The sequence below is a fragment of the Cololabis saira genome, chromosome 16 (genome assembly GCF_033807715.1).
Source record: "Cololabis saira isolate AMF1-May2022 chromosome 16, fColSai1.1, whole genome shotgun sequence".
Taxonomy (NCBI): Eukaryota; Metazoa; Chordata; class Actinopteri; order Beloniformes; family Belonidae; genus Cololabis; species Cololabis saira.
This window is the reverse complement of record NC_084602.1, coordinates 1088279-1095314: the sequence shown is the minus strand read 5'-3', so window position 1 is coordinate 1095314 and position 7036 is coordinate 1088279. Positions and strand designations below refer to the sequence as shown.

The 7036-nt window shown below is 49.2% G+C and overlaps 1 pseudogene; it reads left to right on the top strand.

Annotated features, from left to right (window-relative positions):
* Positions 1-2239: 2239 nt before the first annotated feature.
* LOC133462820 (uncharacterized) lies at positions 2240-5321 on the top strand (annotated as a pseudogene).
* Positions 5322-7036: the final 1715 nt, after the last annotated feature.

Genomic DNA, 7036 nt, shown 5'->3' with positions numbered 1-7036 from the left:
AATGTAAGGAGTAAAAGTAAAAAGTCGTCTGAAAAATAATTACTCCAGTAAAGTATAGATAACCAAAATTTCTACTTAAAGGTGACCTATTATGGCATTTAATGTATATTTTAAACAGGCCTTGAATGTCTTAAAAACAATCTAAAGCTTGTTTTTTCTACATAAATCATAAATCCAGCCTGTGGGCCCTGTCACTAGTTTTACCGCTTCTAACCTCTTTTTCTGCGCCTCATTTTTAGGGAAGGGGGGGGTATGATAATGAGGCTCTGTGCTGATTGGCTCCCTGAATGACGTGTAGCAGGGGAGGAGCATAAACCTGCTCCGCCAGAGCAGCCCGAGCCTGTAAATTATCACAACACTGAATTTTCACAAATGGAAACTTTATTGTTAAAAAAATAAAATATTAGTTGTATATAAATAACATTTATGCACTATTTCAGCCGGATGTACCCGGCGGATGCTGAACGCTGGGGAGGGGAGCAGATTCTGATCGGCTCAAAAAAAAACACGTGACACTGGGGGACTCTGTCCAGCGGGGGTCAGAGAGCTTGCAGAAATTCATGGTATTTTGTCTCCCCTGTGCTGGCAGGGTGAGGGGAGACCACTTTATATATATTAAAACAAGAAAAAACGTGTTTTTCATAATAGGTCACCTTTAAGTAAGGTAATTAAGTATTTGTACTTTGTTAATTGACACCTCTGTTCAGGACCATCTGTGGTCTCTAAATTTGCAAAATAACCCAGCAGCAATTATACTGCTGGAGACAATGTGGAGGGACTGGAGACCACTCACATATATTTTGGGATTGCCCAATGATATTGCCTTTTTGGAAGGGGGAAGGAATGAGATAAATAAAATTATGGGAATTAATATATTATTCACCCCCAGTCAGTTTCTTTTTGATCTGACTCCTGGAGGCATGTACACCAGGGACCAAGAACACTTGTTACATGTTACATACTGCTAGGAAAATGGTGACAATAAAGTGGTTGAATACGCAGCCACCTACAGTGGAAACAGAAGCTAAGGGAGGTGCATGGAATGGAGGCTTTAACTGCTCGTTTACAATGAAGGTCTGATGTGTTTGAGAGGAGATTCTACCTATTGCAAGGTTCCTTTCCAACTGAAGAGAATCCGGGGGACGCAGGATGTCTCAACTGTCCATTTATTTGTTATTTTTCATCAATCAGTTTTATTCAACTTTCTAGACCCCACTGGCCCCATTTTGTTACTGTCTTTAGCGCCTTCATATATATTCTGTGATGTTGTCAAGGAATGTCTGTGTTTTTCTTCAATAAAAATAAAGTTCTAAAAAAAAAACTCTCAACCCCAATATAATAAAAACACAGCTGATCAAGATCCATGCCAAAACCTCCAACCCTATCCTGATGAACAACACTGCTCTAGAGGAGGTACAGTCTTTCACCTACCCAGGCAGGGCTGTGGACAACACCGGAGGGACAGATCTGACATCAGGAGCAGAACCAACAAGGCTAGAGTGGAGTTCAACAAGCTCGCGGGACTGGTCAGTGACTGTCAGCAGGCAGGGTGGAGAGCAAGGTGTCTTCCAGTGGAGGTAGGGTGTAGAGGTTTTGCGGCCCGATCTTTGGCCAGAGCCTTTAGTTATTTAGGCATCGTGGAAGAGAGGAAGAGGAGAGCCATCCGCAGCACCACCGATACGGCAGAGAGAGCCTCAAGATGGCTGTGGCTCAAAAGAGGAGAGCCATGGAGTCATGGTAGCTAGCCATCTGGACACAAGCTGGGGTCTGATCAGCCCCGGTTGGGTCACCTGGAGGAGGGTGTATGATGTTGAAAGACCCGAAACACCCGATGATTCCAGGAACATCACTGAAGATGTGTCCAGAGGCATCAGTAGTAGATGTATGTACACAGCCAATCCCTGAGCTTTTCAGTGACCGCCAGGAAAGTCTGGATGACAACCACGAAGAGTGTGGTGACTACTGGAGAGACAGTGACAGCTCGGAGAGATGGCAACCGGGGGCAGAAAGGGCTGGCACCCCAATCTGTGTCCTTCGAGAGGAGGAACCCTAAAAAGCTACGATGAACGTAATGGAAAGATACCCCCAGGGGTGCCCGAGAGGGGGGGAGGATGAGCACCCCATTCAGATGGATACAACGGCAACTAACCCAGGCAACGAACAAACGATAACAAGCAAGCAGTGTACATGCGGTAAAGTCTGCAAAAACATCCATGGCTTGAAGATCCACCAAGCGAGGATGAAATGCCAGATGGAAGCAGATGCAACACAACGCACAGGTGTTCAACCTGGTGAGACGCAGGAGGAGCCAGGCCCGGAGTCAACCCACAGTGCCCAGAACCTCCACGTGTTGCAGTCTAATCCCTCCAGCATTAAGTCTGACAGGAGGCGGATCAAATGGCCTGCAGCGAACATGACTTCACAATGGAAGCAGTTTGACGATGATGTTGATCAAATTCTGGAGGCGACGGCAAAGGGAGGGGCAGACGGAAAACTGCAAGTGATGACGAAAATCGTTGTGGTTCGGTGAAGAGAAGAAGAAAAGCCCCGGAACACCCTACACAAAGAACCAAAGAGCTGCCAAGATCCATAACATCAGGCAGGAGATGAAATTGCTTAAGTCCCAGCACAAGGTGGCAGGAGAGGAGGAGCGCATTGGCCTGGCCCAGCTAATGTGCATCTTGAGGAAGAAGATCCGGATTCTCCGACGAGCAGAGTGGCATCGAAGGCGTCGGCGTGAGAGGACACGTAAACGTGCTGCCTTTATTGCCAACCCCTTCAATTTCATGAAGGACCTTCTGGGGCAGAAGCACAGTGGGAAACTTGCCTCCTCGCAGGAAGACATTGACCAGCATCTCACTCGGACATACAGCGACCCCGAGAGAGAGCGTGATTTGGGAGATTGCAACATCCTAATAGACCCCCCTGTTCCGGAAGTGCAGTTCGACATGACTGAGCTGCAGCTAAAGGAAGTCAGAGAGGTTGTCCACAAAGCAAGGGCTAGCTCTGCTCCAGGACCAAGTGGCACTTCATACAAGGTGTACAAGAACTGTCCCAAACTCCTACAGCATCTATGGAAACTCCTGCGAGTGTTCTGGAGAAGGGGGAAGATCCCAGATCAATGGCGAGTGGCTGAAGGGGTGTGGATCCCGAAGGAGGAAAACTCCACCCAGCTAGACCAGTTCCGACTCATATCCCTGCTGTGTGTCGAGGCGAAGGTCTTCTTCAGCGCCATCTCAAGACGCCTGAGCACCTACCTGGTAAAGAACACTTACATAGATACATCAGTGCAGAAGGGTGGCATACCAGGAATGCCAGGCTGTATGGAGCATACCGGTGTGGTGACACAGCTAATCCGGGAGGCCAGAGAGAACAAAGGCAACCTGTCAGTGTTATGGCTCGACCTGGCAAATGCTTTCGGCTCCATTCCTCACAAGCTGGTCCAACTCACACTGACAAAACATCATGTCCCCAGCAGGTGTAGAGACCTCATCACTGACTATTACGACAACTTCAGGATGAGGGTTTCCTCTGGAGCAACAACATCATCTTGGCACAAGATAGAGATTGGCATTGCCACAGGGTGTACCATCTCTGTGACACTGTTCTCCCTAGCCATGAACATGCTCATCAAGTCTGCGGAGCCAGAGTGCAGAGGGCCTCAATCGAAATCCGGACAACGGCAGCCACCCATCAGGGCATTCATGGATGACCTCACAGTCACCACTGAATCGGTGCCAGGCTGCCGATGGATTCTAAAGGGTCTCGAGAAGCTAGTGGAGTGGGCCCGGATGAGTTTTAAACCAGCCAAATCGAGATCGATGGTGCTGAAGCGCGGGAGGGTGGAGGACAAATTCCGGTTTACCATCTCCGGCAAAGCCATCCCTACCATCTCAGAGAAGCAAATCAAGAGCTTGGGCAAGGCTTTTGACAGCTCTCTGAGAGACAAAACATCAATCCAGTCCACTTGCGCTGAGTTGGATGGCTGGTTGAAAACAGTGGACAAGACAGGCCTTCCTGGGAAGTTTAAAGCCTGGATCTACCAGCATGGCATTCTCCCCAGGATCCTGTGGCCCCTCCTTGTCTACGCCTTCCCAATCTCAGCGGTTGAGACTCTGGAGAGGAAGGTCAGTAAACACCTCCGAAGATGGCTTGGGTTACCAAAGAGCCTGAGCAGCATTGCTCTCTATGGGCGCAACAACAAACTGCAGCTGCCCTTTAGATCCTTGGAGGAGGAATTCAAGGTGACAAGAGCCAGAGAAGTGGTGCAGTACAGGGATTCAAGGGACCCAAAGGTGGCCAATGCTGGGATCCAAGTGAGGACTGGCAGGAAGTGGAGAGCAGAGGATGCTGTCCAAGAGGCAGAGGCCAGGCTACGTCACAAAAACCTGGTGGGAGTGGTCACGCGGGGCCGAGCTGGACTAGGTTCCTTTCCAACTCCTCAATTCAACACCAAGGGGAAGGAGAGGCGGTGCCTTGTCCAGGAGGAGGTGAGAGCAGTAGAGGAGGAGACGAGATCCTGCAAGGCAGTGGGGATGAAACAACAGGGAGCCTGGACAAGATGGGAGAATGCGACGGAGAGGAAGGTGACCTGGACTGAGCTCTGGAGAGCCGAGCCCCAACGCATCAAATTCCTCATCCAGGCAGTCTACGACATGCTCCCAAGCCCATCAAACCTGCACACATGGGGCTTAGCAGAGACGCCAGCATGCCCCTTGTGTTCCAAGCGAGGAACCCTAGAACATATCCTCAGCTGCTGCACCAGGGCACTTGGAGATGGGAGGTACCGCTGGAGGCATGACCAAGTCCTTAAGACCATTGCTGATGCCATCAGCGCTGGACTTGTGTGGGCAAAGCAGTTCCGGCCCTCCAAGAGAACCATCGCCTTTGTCAGAGCTGGGGAGCAGGCAACCCCTACCAGAAGATCATGCTGGCATCCTGACCTCTGCAAGAGACTGGCAGCTGCTGGTGGACCTTGAACGACAACTGAAGTTCCCCAGCCACATTGCTGTTACCATCCTGCGGCCAAGCAAACAGTGATGCTGGAGCTGACAGTTCCATGGGAAGAACGCTTGGAAGAAGCCTTGGAGAGGAAACTTTCCAAGTACGAAGGACTGGTCAGTGACTGTCAGCAGGCAGGGTGGAGAGCGAGGTGTCTTCCAGTGGAGGTAGGGTGTAGAGGTTTTGCGACCCGATCTTTGGCCAGAGCCTTTAGTTATTTAGGCATCGTGGGAGAGAGGAAGAGGAGAGCCATCCGCAGCACCACCGATGCGGCAGAGAGAGCTGTGGCTCAAAAGAGGAGAGCCATGGAGTCATGGTAGCTAGCCATCTGGACACAAGCTGGGTTCTGATCAGCCCCGGTTGGGTCACCTGGAGGAGGGTGTATGATGTTGAAAGACCCGAAACACCCAATGATTCCAGGAACATCACTGAAGATGTGTCCAGAGGCATCAGTAGTAGATGTATGTACACAGGAAGATCTGGAGCTCAAATAACAGCTCCTTAAACACCAAAATGAGCATCTTCAACTCCAGTGTGAAACAGGTGCTGCTGTATGGAGCCGAGACCTGGAGGACAACAACTCTCACAACGCACGAGTTACAGACATTTATAAACCCCTGCCTCAGGAGAATCCTCCACATCTGGTGGAGGGACAAAGAAAGCAATGTGGACCTGTGGAAACGAACAAGACAGGATCCGATTGACTTACAAATCCGGAAGAGAAAGTGGAATTGGATTGGTCACACCCTCAGAAAACCGGTGACAAACACCACCAGACAAGTCTTGAAGTGGAACCCCCGAGGAAAGAGGAAACGAGGCCCCGGGAACAGCTGGAGAAGAAGCACCGAGGCAGAAATGGTAGAGAGCTAAACCGGGGAGATCTCCAAAGAACAGCTAAAAGCCGAGTGAAATGGAGGACGTTTGTCAACGGCCTATGCACCCTAGAGGAGCAAAGGGCTTAAGTGAAGTTAGGCCCAATCCCAATTCCCCTTCACTCGCCCTTCTTTTCTTCACTCGCCCTTCTTTTCTTCCCTACCCCCTAAAAAAGAAGGGGGAGATTTTAGGGCACTTGAAATCTAGGGCACTTGGCCCAGATGCCTGTCCCATTTCTCCTACTCCCCCTCGTTTTCATCCCTACCCTGATCAGGAAGCTGAGAGCCAAAAGCTGTCTTAATTTCAGTTGTAGCGCTGTTAATATGGCACTTTATTAAGTTTTAATATTTTTTCAGGCATAAAGGTAACCTTTAAGATCCCCAACCTGGGGTCAGTTTATCCAAATAACGCCTGTTAAGAAATTTGACTCAACGTTTTAGGAGGTGAGAAGAGCCGCCGGCCCCGGGGAGCAGCAGCAGCTCACAGCCGGGGGGACAGACGTGATCGCTGGGTCAACCCACGCCGTCAGCCCCGGGAGAGAAACCTGCAGCTCTGTTGAGAATTACGCTGGCTGAAATAAATCATTTAGGAAGATGATGGTTTAATAGATGAAATCTAACAGTTGTAGCTACGCCTGTTAAGAAATTTGCTCAGAAATTTAGAGATTTCTGTCTGTCGGCTCCGGAGCTTGGGTCCGCGTTAAATCGACGCAGAGCCTACGGCGCAGGGTACGTACCCTACGCCGTAGGCTCTGCGTTGGTGTAACGCGGAACCATAAATCCCTTTATTCTGGCGTGATCTTCGGCAACTTTATCTGAAAGTGTGTAAATTACCCAGATAACAGCTGGAGTCACAGGATTATTTCTCTCTATTTCTCACAAAAAAATGCTTGCTCCCTTGGTCACAATCTGAGACGAGTCTGCCTGTTTGCCCTCGGTCGCGAGTCAAATCTATGCAGAGCCTACGGCGTAGGTTACGTAGCCTACGGCGTAACCTAACAGCCTTTACTCCGGACAAAAAAGGGATTATGTACATTCACTCAGTGAATATTATGAAAGTAAAATATATATTTCTCGCTAGAAATGTAATCAAAACACATTTTTATGCAGAAACTAACTCAAAATATTGATTTATTATTATTATTTATACCCAATCAATATTA